At 43.6% G+C, this 23,158-nt stretch overlaps 2 protein-coding genes across 2 annotated transcripts in view; one reads left to right on the forward strand and one right to left on the reverse strand.

Moving 5' to 3' along the window:
• Sec24AB (Protein transport protein Sec24AB) overlaps positions 1-18,661 on the reverse strand; it is a 90,758-nt gene extending 72,097 nt beyond the window's left edge. Inside the window, exon 1 of the mRNA XM_071682032.1 lies at positions 18,528-18,661. The gene's annotated coding sequence lies outside the window, so the exon portion shown is untranslated. The remainder of the gene's footprint in view (positions 1-18,527) is intronic.
• Positions 1-23,158, forward strand: part of LOC139759646 (ribonuclease kappa-B-like) — a 78,814-nt gene that overhangs the window by 3,518 nt on the left and 52,138 nt on the right. The window lies entirely within an intron of this gene.

Raw genomic sequence — 23,158 nt, forward strand, 5'->3', positions numbered from 1 at the left:
AATTTGGTCTCCCACTTCTCGTTCCCTCCACCTCCGACACATATATCCTCTTGGTCAATCTTTCCTCACTCATTCTCTCCATGTGCCCAAACCATTTCAAAACACCCTCTTCTGCTCTCTCAACCACGCTCTTCTAATTTCCACACATCTCTCTCACCCTTACATTACTTACTCGATCAAACCACCTCACACCACATATTGTCCTCAAACATCTCATTTCCAGCACATCCACCCTCCTGCGCACAACTCTATCCATAGCCCACGCCTCGCAACCATACAACATTGTTGGAACCACTATTCCTTCAAACATACCCATTTTTGCTTTCCGAGATAATGTTCTCGACTTCCACACATTCTTCAAGGCTCCCAGGATTTTCGCCCCCTCCCCCACCCTATGATTCACTTCCGCTTCCATTGTTCCATCCGCTGCTAGATCCACTCCCACATATTGAAAACACTTTACTTCCTCCGTTTTTCTCCATTCAAACTTACTTCTCAATTTACTTGACCCTCAACCCTACTGTACCTAATAACCTTGCTCTTATTCACATTTACTCTTAACTTTCTTCTTTCACACACTTTACCAAACTCAGTCACCAGCTTCTGCAGTTTCTCACATGAATCAGCCACCAGCGCTGTATCATCAGCGAACAACAACTGACTCACTTCCCAAGCTCTCTCATCCACAACAGACTGCATACTTGACCCTCTTTCCAAATCTCTTGCATTCACCTCGCTAACAACCCCATCCATAAACAAATCAAACATCATGGAGACATCACACACCCCTGCCGCAAACCTACATTCACTGAAAACCAATCACTTTCCTCTCTTCCTACACGTACACATGCCTTACATCCTCGATAAAAACTTTTCACTGCTTCTAACAACTTGCCTCCTACACCATATATTCTTAATACCTTCCACAGAGCATCTCTATCAACTCTATCATATGACTTCTCCAGATCCATAAATGCTACATACAAATCCTTTGCTTTTCTAAGTATTTCTCACATACATCCTTCAAAGCAAACACCTGATCCACACATCCTCTACCACTTCTGAAACCAAGAGTGCAAGAGGTGAAAAAGAGGGCAAATGAGAGTTGGGGTGAGAGAGTATCATTAAATTCTAGGGAGAATAAAAAGATGTTCTGGAAGGAGGTAAATAAAGTGCGTAAGACAAGGGAGCAAATGGGAACTTCAGTGAAGGGGGCTAATAGGGAGGTGATAACAAGTAGTGGTGATGTGAGAAGGAGATGGAGTGAGTATTTTGAAGGTTTGTTGAATGTGTTTGATGATAGTGTGGCAGATATAGGGTGTTTTGGTCGAGGTGGTGTGCAAAGTGAGAGGGTTAGGGAGAATGATTTGGTAAACAGAGAAGAGGTAGTAAAAGCTTTGCGGAAGATGAAAGCCGTCAAGGCAGCAGGTTTGGATGGTATTGCAGTGGAATTTATTAAAAAAGGGGGTGAAGGTATTGTTGACTGGTTGGTAAGGTTATTTAATGTATGTATGATGCATGGTGAGGTGCCTGAGGATCGGCGGAATGCGTGCATAGTGCCATTGTATAAAAGCAAAGGGGATAAGAGTGAGTGCTCAAATTACAGAGGTATATATATATATATATATATATATATATATATATATATATATATATATATATATATATATATATACATATATATATATATATTTTTTTTTTTTTTTATACTTTGTCGCTGTCTCCCGCGTTTGCGAGGTAGCGCAAGGAAACAGACGAAAGAAATGGCCCAACCCCCCCCATACACATGTATATACATACGTCCACACACGCAAATATACATACCTACACAGCTTTCCATGGTTTACCCCAGACGCTTCACATGCCTTGATTCAATCCACTGACAGCACGTCAACCCCGGTATACCACATCGCTCCAATTCACTCTATTCCTTGCCCTCCTTTCACCCTCCTGCATGTTCAGGCCCCGATCACACAAAATCTTTTTCACTCCATCTTTCCACCTCCAATTTGGTCTCCCTCTTCTCCTCGTTCCCTCCACCTCCGACACATATATCCTCTTGGTCAATCTTTCCTCACTCATTCTCTCCATCTGCCCAAACCACTTCAAAACACCCTCTTCTGCTCTCTCAACCACGCTCTTTTTATTTCCACACATCTCTCTTACCCTTACGTTACTCACTCGATCAAACCACCTCACACCACACATTGTCCTCAAACATCTCATTTCCAGCACATCCATCCTCCTGCGCACAACTCTATCCATAGTCCACGCCTCGCAACCATACAACATTGTTGGAACCACTATTCCTTCAAACATACCCATTTTTGCTTTCCGAGATAATGTTCTCGACTTCCACACATTCTTCAAGGCTCCCAGAATTTTCGCCCCCTCCCCCACCCTATGATTCACTTCCGCTTCCATGGTTCCATCCGCTGCCAGATCCACTCCCAGATCCACTTTCTTTCAAACTATTCGCCATTTCCCGCATTAGCAAGGTAGCGTTAAGAACAGAGGACTGGGCCTCTGAGGGAATATCCTCACCAGGCCCCCTTCTCTGTTCCTTCTTCTGGAAAATTAAAAAAAACAAAAATCAAGAGGGGAGGATTTCCAGCCCCCCCGCTCCCTCCCCCTTTAGTCGCCTTCTACGACACGCAGGGAATACGTGGGAAGTATTCTTTCTCCCCTGTCCCCAGGGACACCAAACAGGTGACTGTGGCAGCATCAAAAAGCTTCTCGATGTATCATGGTCTGACTGCCTTGCTCCTCTTCTTCTTAATAGTTCTTCTACGTATTGTGTCCGTTATACGACTGTCTGTCTCTCAATATATATACTTATATATTTATTTTGCTTTGTCGCTGTCTCCCGCGTTTGCGAGTTAGCGCAAGGAAGCAGACGAAAGAAATGGCCCAACCCACCCCCATACACATGTATATACGTACACGTCCCCACACGCAAATATACATACCCATACATCTCAATGTACACACATATATATACACACATACACATGCACACAATTCACACTGCCTTTATTCATTCCCATCGCCACCTCGCCACACATGGAATAACATCCCCCTCCCCCCTCATGTGTGCCAGGTAGCACTAGGAAAAGACAACAAAGGCCCCATTCGTTCACACTCAGTCTCTAGCTGTCATGCAATAATGACCGAAACCACAGCTCCCTTTCCACATCCAGGCCCCACAGAACCCAAGACACTTCACATGCCCTGATTCAATCCATTGACAGCACGTCGACCCCGGTATACCACATCGATCCAATTCACTCTATTCCTTGCCTACCTTTCACCCTCCTGCATGTTCAGGCCCCGATCACTCAAAATCTTTTTCACTCCATCTTTCCACCTCCAATTTGGTCTCCCACTTCTCGTTCCCTCCACCTCCGACACATATATCCTCTTGGTCAATCTTTCCTCACTCATTCTCTCCATGTGCCCAAACCATTTCAAAACACCCTCTTCTGCTCTCTCAACCACGCTCTTCTAATTTCCACACATCTCTCTCACCCTTACATTACTTACTCGATCAAACCACCTCACACCACATATTGTCCTCAAACATCTCATTTCCAGCACATCCACCCTCCTGCGCACAACTCTATCCATAGCCCACGCCTCGCAACCATACAACATTGTTGGAACCACTATTCCTTCAAACATACCCATTTTTGCTTTCCGAGATAATGTTCTCGACTTCCACACATTCTTCAAGGCTCCCAGGATTTTCGCCCCCTCCCCCACCCTATGATTCACTTCCGCTTCCATTGTTCCATCCGCTGCTAGATCCACTCCCACATATTGAAAACACTTTACTTCCTCCGTTTTTCTCCATTCAAACTTACTTCTCAATTTACTTGACCCTCAACCCTACTGTACCTAATAACCTTGCTCTTATTCACATTTACTCTTAACTTTCTTCTTTCACACACTTTACCAAACTCAGTCACCAGCTTCTGCAGTTTCTCACATGAATCAGCCACCAGCGCTGTATCATCAGCGAACAACAACTGACTCACTTCCCAAGCTCTCTCATCCACAACAGACTGCATACTTGACCCTCTTTCCAAATCTCTTGCATTCACCTCGCTAACAACCCCATCCATAAACAAATCAAACATCATGGAGACATCACACACCCCTGCCGCAAACCTACATTCACTGAAAACCAATCACTTTCCTCTCTTCCTACACGTACACATGCCTTACATCCTCGATAAAAACTTTTCACTGCTTCTAACAACTTGCCTCCTACACCATATATTCTTTATACCTTCCACAGAGCATCTCTATCAACTCTATCATATGACTTCTCCAGATCCATAAATGCTACATACAAATCCTTTGCTTTTCTAAGTATTTCTCACATACATCCTTCAAAGCAAACACCTGATCCACACATCCTCTACCACTTCTGAAACCAAGAGTGCAAGAGGTGAAAAAGAGGGCAAATGAGAGTTGGGGTGAGAGAGTATCATTAAATTCTAGGGAGAATAAAAAGATGTTCTGGAAGGAGGTAAATAAAGTGCGTAAGACAAGGGAGCAAATGGGAACTTCAGTGAAGGGGGCTAATAGGGAGGTGATAACAAGTAGTGGTGATGTGAGAAGGAGATGGAGTGAGTATTTTGAAGGTTTGTTGAATGTGTTTGATGATAGTGTGGCAGATATAGGGTGTTTTGGTCGAGGTGGTGTGCAAAGTGAGAGGGTTAGGGAGAATGATTTGGTAAACAGAGAAGAGGTAGTAAAAGCTTTGCGGAAGATGAAAGCCGTCAAGGCAGCAGGTTTGGATGGTATTGCAGTGGAATTTATTAAAAAAGGGGGTGAAGGTATTGTTGACTGGTTGGTAAGGTTATTTAATGTATGTATGATGCATGGTGAGGTGCCTGAGGATCGGCGGAATGCGTGCATAGTGCCATTGTATAAAAGCAAAGGGGATAAGAGTGAGTGCTCAAATTACAGAGGTATATATATATATATATATATATATATATATATATATATATATATATATATATATATATATATACATATATATATATATATTTTTTTTTTTTTTTATACTTTGTCGCTGTCTCCCGCGTTTGCGAGGTAGCGCAAGGAAACAGACGAAAGAAATGGCCCAACCCCCCCCATACACATGTATATACATACGTCCACACACGCAAATATACATACCTACACAGCTTTCCATGGTTTACCCCAGACGCTTCACATGCCTTGATTCAATCCACTGACAGCACGTCAACCCCGGTATACCACATCGCTCCAATTCACTCTATTCCTTGCCCTCCTTTCACCCTCCTGCATGTTCAGGCCCCGATCACACAAAATCTTTTTCACTCCATCTTTCCACCTCCAATTTGGTCTCCCTCTTCTCCTCGTTCCCTCCACCTCCGACACATATATCCTCTTGGTCAATCTTTCCTCACTCATTCTCTCCATCTGCCCAAACCACTTCAAAACACCCTCTTCTGCTCTCTCAACCACGCTCTTTTTATTTCCACACATCTCTCTTACCCTTACGTTACTCACTCGATCAAACCACCTCACACCACACATTGTCCTCAAACATCTCATTTCCAGCACATCCATCCTCCTGCGCACAACTCTATCCATAGCCCACGCCTCGCAACCATACAACATTGTTGGAACCACTATTCCTTCAAACATACCCATTTTTGCTTTCCGAGATAATGTTCTCGACTTCCACACATTCTTCAGGGCCCCCAGAATTTTCGCCCCCTCCCCCACCCTATGATTCACTTCCGCTTCCATGGTTCCATCCGCTGCCAGATCCACTCCCAGATATCTAAAACACTTCACTTCCTCCAGTTTTTCTCCATTCAAACTCACCTCCCAATTGACTTGACCCTCAACCCTACTGTACCTAATAACCTTGCTCTTATTCACATTTACTCTTAACTTTCTTCTTCCACACACTTTACCAAACTCAGTCACCAGCTTCTGCAGTTTCTCACATGAATCAGCCACCAGCTGATTTTTTTTTTTTTTTTTTTTGTTTTTACGTGGTTAGTGGATTGAACCAGGGCATGTGAAGCGTCTGGGGTAAACAACGAATGTGGCCTTTTTGTCTGTTCCTGGTGCTACCTCGCTGGAGGGGGAGGAGAGGATGCTATTTCGTGTGTTGATAGGTGGCGACGGAAATGGATGAAGGCAGCAAGTATGAATATGTACATGTGTATATATGTATATGTCTGTGTATGTATATGCATGTATACGGTGATGTGGATATGTATGTATATATGCTCGTGTGCATATATGTATATACTTGTGATTCCTATGAGCACGGGGAAAATGAAACACGATAACTTCCAAAGTGCACTTTCGTGTAATAATCACATCATCAGGGGAGACACAAGAGAGAAATATAATACTCATTTGATGTACAGCGAAGAGACGTAGCTAGGACGCCATATGGTAAACATGCGATTGTCCAAGACAGACAACGAGCGTATCATAAACTTATGTTGACAAGAAGGTGAATTGTTGACAAATTTTATCACGTAACTGCACTTGGGAACTTATCGTGTTTCATTTTCCCCGTGGACTCATAGGAATATTCTTGATCATGCGCAAAAGAAAAAAAATATATGATCCTTTCCATACATGTGTATGTGGGTGGGTTGGACCATTCTCTCTTCTGTTTCCTTGCGCTACCTCGCTAACGCGGGAGACAGCGACAAAGTATAATAAAAGGAAAAAAAAGAAGAGAATAATATATATATATATATATATATATATATATATATATATATATATATATATATATATATATATATATATATATTTTCATACTGTTCGCCATTTCCCGCATTAGCGAGGTAGCGTTAAGAACAGAGGACTGAGCCTTTGAGGGAATATCCTCACCTGGCCCCCTTCTTTGTTCTTTCTTTTGGAGGGAAAAAAAAAAGAGAGGGGAGGATTTCCAGCCTCCGCTCCCTTCCCTTTTAGTCGCCTTCTACGACACGCAGGGAATACGTGGGAAGTATTCTTTCTCCCCTATCCCCAGGGATAATATATATATATATATATATATATATATATATATATATATATATATATATATATATATATATATATATATATATATATATGATGAAGAGCTTTTGGATTTGTGTGCTGCAAAAGGACTGGTGATTGGGAATACCCGGTTTAAAAAGAGAGATATACATAAGTATATGTATGTGAGTAGGAGAGATGGTCAAAGGGCATTATTAGATTACTTTTTGCGTGATAGACGTGTAAAAGAGACTTTTGGATGTTAATTTGCTGAGAGGAGCAGCTGGAGGGATGTCTGATCACCGTCTTGTGGAAGCGAAGGTGAAGATTTGTAGAGGTTTCCAGAAAAGAAGAGTGAATGTCGGGGAGAAGAGAGTGGTGAGAGTAAGTGAGCTTGGAAAGGACACTTGTGTGAGGAAGTACCAGGAGAGATTGAGTGTAAAATGGAAAAAAAGTGAAGCAAATGACGTGAGGGGAGTGGGTGAGGAATGGGATGTATTTAGGGAAGCAGTGATGGCATGTGCAAAAGATGCATGTGGCATGAAAGATGGGAGGTGGACAAATTAGAAAAGGTAGTAAGTCGTGGGATGAAGAATTACGGTTGTTAGTGAAAGAGAAGAGAGAGGCGTTTTGATTCTTGCAAGGAAGTGATGCAAATGACTGCGAGATGTGTAAAGGAAAGCGGCAGGAGGTCAAGAGAGAGATGCAAGAGGTAAAAAAGACGGCAAATGAGATTTGGGGTGATATTATCATTAGATTTTAGGGAGTATAAAAAGATGTTTTAGAAGTAGGTAAATAATGTGCGTAAGACAAGAGAACAAATGGGGAGGTAATAACGAGTAGTGATGAAGCGAGGAGATGGAGTGAGTATTTTGAAGATTTGTTGAATGTGTTTGATGATAAAGTGGCAGATATAGGGTGTTTTGGTCTGGATGGTGTGCGAAGTGAGAGGGTCAGGAAGAATGGTTTGGTAAAGAGAGAAGAGGTAGTGAAAGCTTTGCGGAAGATGAAATCCGGCAAGGCGGCGGGTTTGGATGGTATTGCTGTGAAATTTATGAAAAAAGGGAGTGGCTGTGTTGTTGATTGGTAGGTGAGGATATTCAATGTATGCATGATTCATGGTGAAGTGCTTGAGGATTGGCGGAATGCATGCATAGTGCCATTGTACAAAGGCAATGTGGATAAAGGTGAGCGTTCAAATTACAGAGGCATAAGTTTGTTGAGTATTCCTGGGAAATTATATGGGAGGGTATTGATTCAGAGGTAAAAGCATGTACAGAGCATCAGGTTGGGGAAGGGCAGCGTGGTTTCAAAAGTGGTAGAGGGTGTGTGATCAGAGGTTTGCTTTGAAGAATGTATGTGAGAAATACTTGGAAAAACAAATGGATTTGTATTTAGCTTTTATGGATCTGGAGAAGGTATATGATAGAGTTGATAGAGATGCTCTGTGGAAGGTATTAAGAATATATGGTGTGGGAGGCAAGATGTTAGACGCAGTGAAAAGTTTTTATCGAGGATGTAAGGCATGTGAACGTGTAGGAAGAGAGGAAAGTGATTGGTTCTCAGTGAATGTAGGTTTGAGGCAAGGGTGTGTGATGTTTCCATGGTTGTAAAATTTGTTTATGGGTGAGTTAGGTGGTTAGGAAGGTAAATGCAAGAGTTTTGGAGAGAGGGGCAAGTATGCAGTCTGTTGTGGAAGTGAGTCAGTTGTTTGCATATGATACAACGCTGGTTGCTGATTCAGGTGAGAAACTGCAGAAGTTGGTCACTGAGTTTGGTAAAGTGTGTGAAAGAAGAAAGCTGCGAGTAAATGTGAATAGGAGGAACGTTATTAGGTTCAGTAGGGTTGAGGGACAAGTTGATTGGGAAGTGAGTCAGTTGTTCGCTTATGATACAACGCTGGTTGCTGATTCAGGTGAGAAACTGCAGAATTTGGTCACTGAGTTTAGTAAAGTGTGTGAAAGAAGAAAACCTCATCCAAGTTTGAATGGAGCAAAACTGGAGGAAGTAAAGTGTTTTAGATATCTGGGAGTGGATCTGGCAGCGGATGGAACCATGGAAGCGGAAGTGGATCATAGGATGGGGGAGGGGGCGAAAATCCTGGGAGCCTTGAAGAATGTGTGGAAGTCGAGAACAGTATCTCGGAAAGCAAAGATGGGTATGTTTGAAGGAATAGTGGTTCCAACAATGTTGTATGGTTGCGAGGCGTGGGCTATGGATAGAGTTGTGCGCAGGAGGATGGATGTGCTGGAAATGAGATGTTTGAGGACAATGTGTGGTGTGAGGTGGTTTGATCGAGTAAGTAACGTAAGGGTAAGAGAGATGTGTGGAAATAAAAAGAGCGTGGTTGAGAGAGGAGAAGAGGGTGTTTTGAAATGGTTTGGGCACATGGAGCGAATGAGTGAGGAAAGATTGACCAAGAGGATATATGTGTCGGAGGTGGAGGGAACGAGGAGAAGTGGGAGACCAGATTGGAGGTGGAAAGATGGAGTGAAAAAGATTTTGTGTGATCGGGGCCTGAACATGCAGGAGGGTGAAAAGAGGGCAAGGAATAGAGTGAATTGGATCGATGTGGTATACCGGGGTCGACGTGCTGTCAGTGGATTGAATCAGGGCATGTGAAGCGTCTGGGGTAAACCATGGAAAGCTGTGTAGGTATGTATATTTGCGTGTGTGGACGTATGTATATACATGGGTATGGGGGTGGGTTGGGCCATTTCTTTCGTCTGTTTCCTTGCGCTAGCTCGCGGGAGACAGCGACAAAGCAAAAAAGAAAGAAAGAAAAAAAAAAAAAAAAAAAAATATATATATATATATATATATATATATATATATATATATATATATATATATATATATATATATATATACACACACACACACACACACACACACACACCATCCTGAGCCAAGTACTTATTTTGTTGACCAACCCTTAGGGATAGATGAACAGTTGGGTTGGCTGTGGACCTTTGCGCTCGACCTTCGGCGGTTTGGTAATGCGTCATGGTCAGGAACGCTAGTCGATACTTCATGGGATCCAGATGTAATTATTTTCATTCATTTGTGTATTAAAAGAATATGTATTGATTGTATTTACTAACCCTTGTGTATCTAGTAAGACTGGCATGAGAGAGAGCCTTATTCTGACTTTGGGTTCCTAGTTTGGAAATAAAGTTGTTGTGTACCACAATATAGTCGTCGGTCTGTTACTGCCAGCCAGTTCATTGTGTTCATTGTACAGTATCTTAACTACTGCAGCCTTGTCATCTGTGAGCCGGCTTTGCCCGGGGCTGTTAACGGCTTAACATTTCTTTAACGAAGGCGGCTTCAACCACCAGCTCCCTGGAGATGAACTCTACGTAGCATGGTGGCGGTCCAAGCTGCCCTGCCTCTTACTGTACAGTACCCGCTGTGTGATGTCTGCATCTCAACCATACGACCAAACTTTGAAATACGTGTTGGATGACTTTTTGTTACATGTTAGTAATGTTTACACATGTCTTTCTTATGGCCCAAGGTTTTAAAGTGATACCACCATCTGAAATTTTGACATTGAAGGTCAATTTCAAGATTGTTTTGATGACAATTTGACCAGTATTGGATTACTTATACAACAATTGTCAAAAGTAAACATAAATGTGTTGTGTATTTCAGTCAAAATCATCAAATAGAGCAAACGCAAGTTTAATTTGGGACAATGTCAAGGTTATGACGAAAATATCACAAACCGAACCGGTTTGTTACATGTTATGTAGGCAGCAGCACTTGACTTTAACACATGTTGTTACTAGTATGATGTGAAGTGCAGGTATATGTACCACGTCTCGATATATAACTTTCTCATGCTCAGCCTCTCATCTATTCGGCCATGACATATGTCGCAAAAGCAGATATGACAGTGTATTTGTTATCTTTATGACAATGTATTTGTTATCGTTATGACAATGTATTTGTTATCTTTAAGACAATGTATTTGTTATCTTAATAACATTGTATTTGTTATCTCTATGACAATGTATTTGTTATCTTTATGACAATGTATTTGTTATCTCTATGACAGTGTATTTGTTATCTTTATGACAATGTATTTGTTATCTTTATGACAATGTATTTGTTATCTCTATGACAATGTATTTGTTATCTTTATGACAATGTATTTGTTATCTTTATGACAATGTATTTGTTATCTCTATGACAATGTATTTGTTATCTTTATGACAATGTATTTGTTATCTAAATAACAATGTATTTGTTATCTCTATGACAATGTATTTGTTATCTTTATGACAATGTATTTGTTATCTTTATGACTGTATTTGTTATCTTTATGACAATGTATTTGTTATCTTTATGACAATGTATTTGTTATCTTAATAACTGTATTTGTTATCTCTATGACAATGTATTTGTTATCTTCATTAAGGCATGGTGGAAAGATATGTTCTCGGGAATTAGTTGCTGGAAGACATTAGCAAATCGTTGCCATTCTATAATGACGAGAGGCAGTATTTACAAACCTTTGACCTTCTGGACAAACTAAGTGTAGCAAACAAGAACTGCGGTACTAACAAGACCGCAACCACCAGTACATTTGTGCTGGAGTTAACATGTTACGTGCAAGCCACAAGGTCATCATGCAGGACAAACTATCATTTTGTTATGATCAGTAGTTTAAAACCGACGACGGACAATTGAATTTCACTATAAAGAAAAAAAAAAATCTAAAACCCGGTCGTGTGCAAGATTCGCGAGAGACGGAATGGGTTGGAAAGAGTGGATGTGGCATTTTGATCGTTGCCAGAAAGATTCTTATAGAAGCATTAACAAGGTTCAAGGTAGAAGAGAAGAAACTAGAAACCATTTGCAAACTGATGGAATGTGGTGCATCCCTAGCCCAGAATTAGAAGCAGGTCATCGTTCTTGATAACAATAAGGCAACACATTGGTGAATACCTCAGTATGTGGACACCCCAAGACTAAGCAATTTCTAGTGATGATTCTCATGAAATGCGTTGCCTCAACAGGTGTTCGGCTCTTCCCTCACAGGAGCAGCAAACCTCGCCTGCTGGACACACCTGGCCAAATATTCGTGCTGCAAATTATTTCGTAGCGAGTGTGCACATAAGAGGTAGCGTCTCAACTTAAGCCATGACTTATCTACGTTAGCATATTTAATCGGGTCACATTGTATACAGTTCTCGTTCTATAATACAGTTCTCGTTCTATAACACAGTTCTCGTTCGATAATACAGCTCTCGTTCTGTAATACAACTCTCGTTCTATTATACAGCTCTCGTTCTATAATGTCGACAAGGAACTTAGTGCTATTACTGAAGAGCTCAAACCGCTTCCGGGAATTACGTAAGACTCAGTTATCCACACTTCAGTTACAATCCATATGTAATGGGACAGGGAGAAACAATACTTCCCACAGAATCCCCACATGAATGAATAAAGGCAGCAAGTATGAATTATGTACATGTGTATATATGTATATGTATGTATGTATATATGTGTATACGTTGGAATGTATAGGTATGTATATGTGCGTGTGTGGACGTGTATGTATATACATGTGTATGTGGGTGGGTTGGGCCATTCTTTCATCTGTTTCCGTGCGCTACCTCTCTGACGCGGGAGACAGCAATAAAATAATATATATATATATATATATATATATATATATATATATATATATATATATATATATATATATATATATATATATTTATATATATGGGGGAGAGAGAATACTTCCCACGTATTCCCTGCGTGTCGTAGAAGGCGACTAAAAGGGAAGGGAGCGGGGGGCTCGAAATCCTCCCCTCTCGGTTTTTTTTTTTTTTTTTTTTTTTCCAAAGGAAGGAACAGAGAGGGGGTCCGGGTGGGGATGTTCCCTCAGGGGCCCAGTCCTCTGTTCTTGACGCTACCTCGCTATCGCGGGAAATAGCGAATAGTATGAAAAAAAAAAAATATATATATATATATATATATGTATATATATATATATATATATATATATATATATATATATATATATATATATATATATATATATATATATATATATATATATATATATGGGGAGGTGATAACAAGTAGTGGTGATGTGAGGAGATGGAGTGAGTATTTTGAAGGTTTGTTGAATGTGTTTGATGATAGAGTGGCAGATATAGGGTGTTTTGGTCGAGGTGGTGTGCAAAGTGAGAGGGTTAGGGAAAAGGATTTGGTAAACAGAGAAGAGGTAGTAAAAGCTTTGCGGAAGATGAAAGCCGGCAAGGCAGCGGGTTTGGATGGTATTGCAGTGGAATTTATTAAAAAAGGGGGTGACTGTATTGACTGGTTGGTAAGGTTATTTTATGTATGTATGACTCATGGTGAGGTGCCTGAGGATTGGCGGAATGCGTGCATAGTGCCATTGTACAAAGGCAAAGGGGATAAGAGTGAGTGCTCAAATTACAGAGGTATAAGTTTGTTGAGTATTCCTGGTAAATTATATGGGAGGGTATTGATTGAGAGGGTGAAGGCATGTACAGAGCATCAGATTGGGGAAGAGCAGTGTGGTTTCAGAAGTGGTAGAGGATGTGTGGATCAGGTGTTTGCTTTGAAGAATGTATGTGAGAAATACTTAGAAAAGCAAATGGATTTGTATGTAGCATTTATGGATCTGGAGAAGGTATATGATAGAGTTGATAGAGATGCTCTGTGGAAGGTATTAAGAATATATGGTGTGGGAGGCAAGTTGTTAGAAGCAGTGAAAAGTTTTTATCGAGGATGTAAGGCATGTGTACGTGTAGGAAGGGAGGAAAGTGATTGGTTCTCAGTGAATGTAGGTTTGCGGCAGGGGTGTGTGATGTCTCCATGGTTGTTTAATTTGTTTATGGATGGGGTTGTTAGGGAGGTGAATGCAAGAGTTTTGGAAAGAGGGGCAAGTATGAAGTCTGTTGGGGATGAGAGAGCTTGGGAAGTGAGTCAGTTGTTCGCTGATGATACAGCGCTGGTGGCTGACTCATGTGAGAAACTGCAGAAGCTGGTGACTGAGTTTGGTAAAGTGTGTGAAAGAAGAAAGTTAAGAGTAAATGTGAATAAGAGCAAGGTTATTAGGTACAGTAGGGTTGAGGGTCAAGTCAATTGGGAGGTAAGTTTGAATGGAGAAAAACTGGAGGAAGTAAATTATTTTAGATATCTGGGAGTGGATCTGGCAGCGGATGGAACCATGGAAGCGGAAGTGGATCATAGGGTGGGGGAGGGGGCGAGAATTCTGGGAGCCTTGAAGAATGTGTGGAAGTCGAGAACATTATCTCGGAAAGCAAAAATGGGTATGTTTGAAGGAATAGTGGTTCCAACAATGTTGTATGGTTGCGAGGCGTGGACTATGGATAGAGTTGTGCGCAGGAGGATGGATGTGCTGGAAATGAGATGTTGAGAGGACAATGTGTGGTGTGAGGTGGTTTGATCGAGTAAGTAACGTAAGGGTAAGAGAGATGTGTGGAAATAAAAAGAGCGTGGTTGAGAGAGGAGAAGAGGGTGTTTTGAAATGGTTTTGGCACATGGAGAGAATGAGTGAGGAAAGATTGACCAAGAGGATATATGTGTCGGAGGTGGAGGGAACGAGAAGTGGGAGACCAAATTGGAGGTGGAAAGATGGAGTGAAAAAGATTTTGTGTGATCGGGGCTTGAACATGCAGGAGGGTGAAAGAAGGGCAAGGAATATAGTGAATTGGATCGATGTGGTATACGGGGGTTGACGTGCTGTCAGTGGATTGAATCAGGGCATGTGAAGCGTCTGGGGTAAACCATGGAAAGCTGTGTAGGTATGTATATTTGCGTGTGTGGACGTATGTATATACATGTGTATGGGGGTGGGTTGGGCCATTTCTTTCGTCTGTTTCCTTGCGCTACCTCGCAAACGCGGGAGACAGCGGCAAAATATATATATATATATATATATATATATATATATATATATATATATATATATATATATATATATTTTTTTTTTTTTTTCTTCTTTTTCATACTATTCGCCATTTCCCGCGATAGCGAGGTAGCGTTAAGAACAGAGGACCGGGCCTTTGAGGGAATATCCTCACCTGGCCCTCTTCTCTGTTCCTTCTTTTGGAAAATTAAAAAAAAAAAAAAAACGAGAGGGGAGGATTTCCAGCCCCCCGCTCCCTTCCCTTTTAGTCGCTTTCTACGACACGCAGGGAATACGTGGGAAGTATTCTTTCTCCCCTATCCCCTATATATATATATATATATATATATATATATATATATATATATATATATATATATATATATATATATATATATATATATATGTATATATTTCTTTTAAACTATTCCCCATTTCCCGCGTTAGCGAGGTAGCGTTAAGAACAGAGGACTGGGCCTTTTTTGGAATATCCTCACCTGGCCCCCGCTGTTCCTTCTTTTGGAAAATTAAAAAAAAAAAAAACGAGAGGGGAGGATTTCCAGCCCCCCCGCTCCCTCCCCTTTTAGTCGCCTTCTACGACACGCAGGGAATACGTGGGAAGTATTCTTAATCCCCTATCCCCAGGGATAATTTATAAATAAATATATATATATATATATATATATATATATATATATATATATATATATATATATATATATATATATATATATCTTTCTTTCATACCATTCACCATTTCCCGCATTAGCGAGGTAGCGTTAAGAACAGAGGACTGGGCCTTTGAGGGAATATCCTCACCTGGCCTCCTTCTCTGTTCCTTCTTTTGGAAAATTAAAAAAAAAAAATGAGAGGCGAGGATTTCCAGCCCCCCCCGCTCCCTCCCTTTTAGTCGCCTTCTACGACACGCAGGGAATACATGGGAAGTATTCTTTGTCCCCTATCCCCAGGGATATATATATATATATATATATATATATATATATATATATATATATATATATATATATATATATATATATATATATATATATATATCCCTGGGGATAGGGGACAAAGAATACTTCCCATGTATTCCCTGCGTGTCGTAGAAGGCGACTAAAGGGAAGGGAGCGGGGGGCTGGAAATCCTCGCCTCTCATTTTTTTTCTTTTTTTTTTTTCTCCAAAAGAAGGAACAGAGAAGGGGGGCAGGTGATGATATTCCCTCAAAGGCCCAGTCCTCTGTTCTTAACGCTACCTCGCTAATGCGGGAAATGGTGAATAGTATAAAAATATATATATATATATATATATATATATATATATATATATATATATATATATATATATATATATATATATATATATATATATATTTGAAAGGATCACAATTTTGCGCGTGATCAAGATATCCCTGTGTCTTGGCCAATGGCATGTTTACCAAATGGCGTCCTAGCTTCGTTTCTTTGATGTATATCAACTGACTCATATTTCTCTCTTGTCTCCCCTGATGATGTGATTATTACACAAAAGTGCACTTGGGAACTTAACGTGTTTCATTTTCCCCGTAGACTCATAGGGATATATATATATTTTTTTTTTTTTTTGCTTTGTCGCTGTCTCCCGCGTTTGCGAGGTAGCGCAATGAAACAGACGAAAGAAATGGCCCAACCCACCCCCATACACATGTATATACATACGTCCACACACGCAAATATACATACCTACACAGCTTTCCATGGTTTACCCCAGACGCTTCACATGCCCCGATTCAATCCACTGACAGCACGTCAACCCCGGTATACCACATCGCTCCAATTCACTCTATTCCTTGCCCTCCTTTCACCCTCCTGCATGTTCAGGCCCCGATCACACAAAATCGTTTTCACTCCATCTTTCCACCTCCAATTTGGTCTCCCACTTCTCCTCGTTCCCTCCACCTCCGACACATATATCCTCTTGGTCAATCTTTCCTCACTCATTCTCTCCATGTGCCCAAACCATTTCAAAACACCCTCTTCTGCTCTCTCAACCACGCTCTTTTTATTTCCACACATCTCTCTTACCCTTACGTTACTTACGCGATCAAACCACCTCACACCACACATTGTCCTCAAACATCTCATTTCCAGCACATCCATCCTCCTGCGCACAACTCTATCCATAGCCCACGCCTCGCAACCATACAACATTGTTGGAACCACTATTCCCTCAAACATACCCATTATTCCTTTCCGAGATAATGTTCTCGACTTCCACACATTCTTCAAGGCTCCCAGAATTTTCGCCCCCTCCCCCACCCTATGATCCACTTCCGCTTCCATGGTTCCATCCGCTGCCAGATCCACTCCCAGATATCTAAAACACTTCACTTCCTCCAGTTTTTCTCCATTCAAACTCACCTCCCAATTGACTTGACCCTCAACCCTACTGTACCTAATATATATATATATATATATATATATATATATATATATATATATATATATATATATATATATATATACTTACCCGAAGACCTTCCTAAAGGTCTCTGCAGCCAAAGGCTGCGCTACTTCCAGTAGCATGGATATGTAGAATCTTTTGCAGTGAGAATTCTTTTCCCCGTTTGTCCTTACGTGCCACCTAGTGTGCTTAGTACATTCTCGTAAGATTTTACAGTGCCATTAAGTGTGTTGTGATGCATTATTGTTTAGCGTGTTGGTGACTGATATTCATGTTGTTCGGTTCTGTGCTCCAGACTGGGAAAAACACGGGAATTATGTTAACTTCAAAAGGATAGACTTTCACATATGTACGTCGTGATATTGCTAAGGTATGTGCAGGTCAGTTGAGGTGGTGGAGCAAACACGTAGCGAAATAAGGGAGGAGCGTAGGTGGAGCTTGCTTGCGTCTGCCGGCAGCTGGGATTCTTTAGTCAAGGCCAAGTATAGCAACTAGTGGTTGGTTCACAGAGGACAGACACTCTCCAGGAAAAGGTCTTTTACCGGACTGCTTCCCGCCCGCCATCGCTAACAACAAATGCTCTTCTTGAAGTAACTTGGCGCAGGAGTTGTCTTAATTCATGTGGTAAATGTTATACATTGCAGGATAAATATTGTGCTGTATTGGTAGATATCGGTGAACATTTGTTACACTTACTAGAATACTATTGTATTTGCAGAATTGGGCTTAACGTAAGTTCAAGAAACATAAAGCCAATGAAAGTCTTCAAAGAAACTAAGGGAAAGTTTGTTGTCAACTATAATAAGAAATGGAACATTTTTTTCTTTAATAAGCAGAACCAATAGAAGAACCTCAAGCACGTTTCGGGAACAATATTGACTTAGTCTTCAATGTTATGTTCCAAATATGTCGTCATCACGGGGGTCTCCTTTACTGGCTTTAGCCGTGTGCGTTCAAGCGTGCGTCCAAAGCAAGACTTCAGAATAATCTTGTCTCAAAGTCTCAATATAGTCTTTCAAATTAATTCTTCGAATGTCTACGAATAGTTTACAAAATATCATGATTACAGAATAACTGCATCACTTTCAGATGAGAATCCTTGAAAAAATAATGAATAAAACGCACTTATCTCCCCGGTATGGTGCAAACACCTCACTTGGTTCACATTGCCGCACAGTTGACAAATATTTCTGAGTCAAGTGTGCAACTGTGATGTCTTGTGTTGAGTTATACAAACAAACAAATGAGACTGTCCTCGATGTACGTATCTCGCCACGTCCGTCAGGCGTAAACTGAACCTCCGTATATACCCACTTGCCTATCTTGATAACGCGCCCACCACCGTTGCTTGACCTTAACGATACGACCTTTGACCCTTGTCTATGATGGTATGGCGTTTGACCTGCACTTTAAGTCTCGGGTCAAGGTCACACCGTCATGTCCAAGGGTAGTTTATTCTGAGTCGTCAAGATGTTAACTTGTTGAATATATGTTTACACTTGATCATGACAGGTCGTGGCAGGTCATGTCCAAGTTATGGCAAAGGTTCTGTGATCCGCCATTACCAACAGTGCTGATACTGGTGGCAGATAACGACTTGCTCATCATCAGCAGTGGTGTCTGGGGCAGGTATAGGCACCACCACTGATATCAGAAGGTGATAGAAACATGACTAGTGGTGTTGGCAGGAGGTATGGGCATCACCACTGGTGGCAAAGGCGCCACTAGTGATGTCAGCAGGAGGTCCAGACATAAACTTATCTGTTGTTGTTGTCATTACGTAACAAAGGTTTTCATGGGTATAAACATCATGAGATCAATGTCACTTCCTGATAAGGCTAAAATATTGGTGTCAACCTGATGAACTGGAGATAAAGACATCATGTGTGTGTAGTGGGTTTATGAGTACTCACACCTCATGATGACCGCCCGGCCCGGGAGGTGCCTCCCAGCACCATACTTCAACCCTCGGCCAGGGTTACACCATCATACCCAATGACCACCGTATCGTCCTGCTCAAGGATCGTACCGTCCTGCTCAAGGACCGTACCGTCCTGCTCAAGGATCGTACCGTCCTGCTCAAGGATCGTACCGTCCTGCTCAAGGATCGTACCGTCCTGCTCAAGGACCGTACCGTCCTGCTCAAGGATCGTACCGTCCTGCTCAAGGACCGTACCGTCCTGCTCAAGGATCGTATCGTCCTGCTCAAGGATCGTACCGTCCTGCTCAAGGATCGTACCGTCCTGCTCAAGGATCGTACCGTCCTGCTCAAGGATTGTACCGTCCTGCTCAAGGATCGTACCGTCCTGCTCAAGGATCGTACCGTCCTGCTCAAGGATCGTACCGTCCTGCTCAAGGACCGTATCGTCCTGCTCAAGGATCGTACCGTCCTGCTCAAGGACCGTACCGTCCTGCTCAAGGATCGTACCGTCCTGCTCAAGGACCGTATCGTCCTGCTCAAGGATCGTATCGTCCTGCTCAAGGACCGTACCGTCCTGCTCAAGGATCGTACCGTCCTGCTCAAGGATCGTATCGTCCTGCTGAAGGATCGTATCGTCCTGCTCAAGGACCGTACCGTCCTGCTCAAGGATCGTACCGTCCTGCTCAAGGATCGTACCGTCCTGCTCAAGGATCGTACCGTCCTGCTCAAGGATCGTACCGTCCTGCTCAAGGATCGTACCGTCCTGCTCAAGGATCGTACCGTCCTGCTCAAGGACCGTACCGTCCTGCTCAAAGGTCGCACCGTCCTGCTCAAGGATCGTACCGTCCTGCTCAAGGACCGTACCGTCCTGCTCAAGGATCGTACCGTCCTGCTCAAGGATCGTACCGTCCTGCTCAAGGACCGTACCGTCCTGCTCAAGGATCGTACCGTCCTGCTCAAGGGTCGTACCGTCCTGCTCAAGGATTGTACCGTCCTGCTGAAGGATCGCACCGTCCTGCTCAAGGGTCGTACCGTCCTGCTCAAGGATTGTACCGTCCTGCTGAAGGATCGTACCGTCCTGCTCAAGGATCGTACCGTCCTGCTCAAGGGTCGTACCGTCCTGCTCAAAGATCGTACCGTCCTGCTCAAGGATCGTACCGTCCTGCTCAAGGATCGTACCGTCCTGCTCAAGGGTCGTACCGTCCTGCTCAAGGATCGTACCGTCCTGCTCAAGGGTCGTACCGTCCTGCTCAAGGATCGTACCGTCCTGCTCAAGGACCGTATCGTCCTGCTCAAGGATCGTATCGTCCTGCTCAAGGACCGTACCGTCCTGCTCAAGGATCGTACCGTCCTGCTCAAGGATCGTATCGTCCTGCTGAAGGATCGTATCGTCCTGCTCAAGGACCGTACCGTCCTGCTCAAGGATCGTACCGTCCTGCTCAAGGATCGTACCGTCCTGCTCAAGGGTCGTACCGTCCTGCTCAAGGATCGTACCGTCCTGCTCAAGGATCGTACCGTCCTGCTCAAGGATCGTACCGTCCTGCTCAAGGGTCGTACCGTCCTGCTCAAGGATCGTACCGTCCTGCTCAAGGGTCGTACCGTCCCACTCAATGATCGTACCGTCCTGCTCAAGGGTCGCACCGTCCTACTCAAGGATCGTACCGTCCTGCTCAAGGATCGTACCGTCCTGCTCAAGGGTCGTACCGTCCTGCTCAAGGGTCGCACCGTCCTACTCAAGGATCGTACCGTCCTGCTCAAGGATCGTACCGTCCTGCTCAAGGGTCGCACCGTCCTACTCAAGGATCGTACCGTCCTGCTCAAGGATCGTACCGTCCTGCTCAAGGGTCGTACCGTCCTGCTCAAGGATCGTATCGTCCTGCTCAAGGACCGTACCGTCCTGCTCAAGGATCGTACCGTCCTGCTCAAGGATCGCACCGTCCTGCTCAAGGGTCGTACCGTCCTGCTCAAGGATCGTACCGTCCTGCTCAAGGATCGTACCGTCCTGCTCAAGGATCGTACCGTCCTACTCAAGGATCGTACCGTCCTGCTCAAGGATCGTACCGTCCTGCTCAAGGGTCGTACCGTCCTGCTCAAGGATCGTACCGTCCTGCTCAAGGATCGCACCGTCCTGCTCAAGGATCGTACCGTCCTGCTCAAGGATCGCACCGTCCTGCTCAAGGATCGTACCGTCCTGCTCAAGGATCGTACCGTCCTGCTCAAGGATCGTACCGTCCTGCTCAAGGATCGTACCGTCCTGCTCAAGGATCGTACCGTCCTGCTCAAGGATCGTACCGTCCTGCTCAAGGATCGTACCGTCCTGCTCAAGGATCGTACCGTCCTGCTCAAGGATCGTACCGTCCTGCTCAAGGATCGTACCGTCCTGCTCAAGGATCGTACCGTCCTACTCAAGGATCGTACCGTCCTGCTCAAGGATCGTACCGTCCTGCTCAAGGGTCGTACCGTCCTGCTCAAGGATCGTACCGTCCTGCTCAAGGATCGCACCGTCCTGCTCAAGGATCGTACCGTCCTGCTCAAGGATCGCACCGTCCTGCTCAAGGATCGTACCGTCCTGCTCAAGGATCGTACCGTCCTGCTCAAGGATCGTACCGTCCTGCTCAAGGATCGTACCGTCCTGCTCAAGGATCGTACCGTCCTGCTCAAGGATCGTACCGTCCTGCTCAAGAGGTTAACGGGTGCAACACGTGAGCGAGGCCTGAGCATTTTGGAGCGACCTTGCGGGAGAACTTACAGCCACGGCCGTGCTCAGCCGGGGGCAGGTTTAAGCCTCACGTTCTCTTACGTCATCTTGACGTTATTAAAACCGTTTGATTTAAACGGAAATCTGAGGCAGGACCTAAGGAGGGTCGACCCTGTGGGTGGTTGTAGGGAGTCGGCAGGGTAGGAGGGGGGGGGCGATGGGTCGGCAGGATGGAGGTGGGTGGGTGGGTGGGTAAGAGAGCGATGATAGTGGTGATGGGTGGTGATGGTAGGTCGGAAGGATGGTGGGTGGGCAGAAGGGTGAGGGTGGGTTGGTAGGAATGTGTGATGGTGAGTATGTAGGGAGATGGTGGGGAGTAGGTAACGTCATGGCAGGGGTAGCGGTTATGGGTAGGTAGGATGGTGGTTGTGGGTGGGCAGAGTGGTAGTGGTTGTGGGTGGGCAAGGTGGTAGTGGTAGTGGGTGGGCAAGGTGGTGACAGTAGTGGTGAGTGAGCAGGATGGTAGTGTTACTGCTTAGGAGTGGTGATGGGTGGGCAGAGCAGCGGTGATGGTGTTAGTAGGTGGGCAGGGCGGTTATGGGTGGGCAGGATGGTAGTGATTGAAGTAATGTTTGTGGAGGGTGGTGGTGGGTGGGTTGAATTATGGATGTACAGGATGATGGCGATTGAGTTAAAAGGTGGGCAGGATGGTGGGTGGGTGGGTTAACCCGTCATGATCTATGTGACTGGTGTAGAGAGAGACGAGCAGCGGCTGATGGTGAGGTGTGTTGCTGGGCTAACACCAGCCTGCTAGGCTTCACCACCACATCGTGTCATAATGTCACACAAGAGCCTTACCGATTTTGATTCTTTGATAAAGCCAAGTGATTGTCCAGTCTGACGCCTTTATTACAGAATATAAATTTTTGTGACTGCGAATATTTACTGTAAATAAACTAGTACACTAATGATGTATATACGAGCATACAAATGGCAGGCTTTAATACCCAGTGATTAAAGCTAGGGGAATAGTAATCGTGGAAATATATACAAGGAGGGGATAGACAATGATCTTATGTTGTTGGTGAGGTGGATGGTGGCCTAGCATACATGCCTCCCTCACCAGCTGACTGATGC

This window comes from Panulirus ornatus, chromosome 33 (assembly GCF_036320965.1).
Source record: "Panulirus ornatus isolate Po-2019 chromosome 33, ASM3632096v1, whole genome shotgun sequence".
In the NCBI taxonomy this organism is placed as follows: domain Eukaryota; kingdom Metazoa; phylum Arthropoda; class Malacostraca; order Decapoda; family Palinuridae; genus Panulirus; species Panulirus ornatus.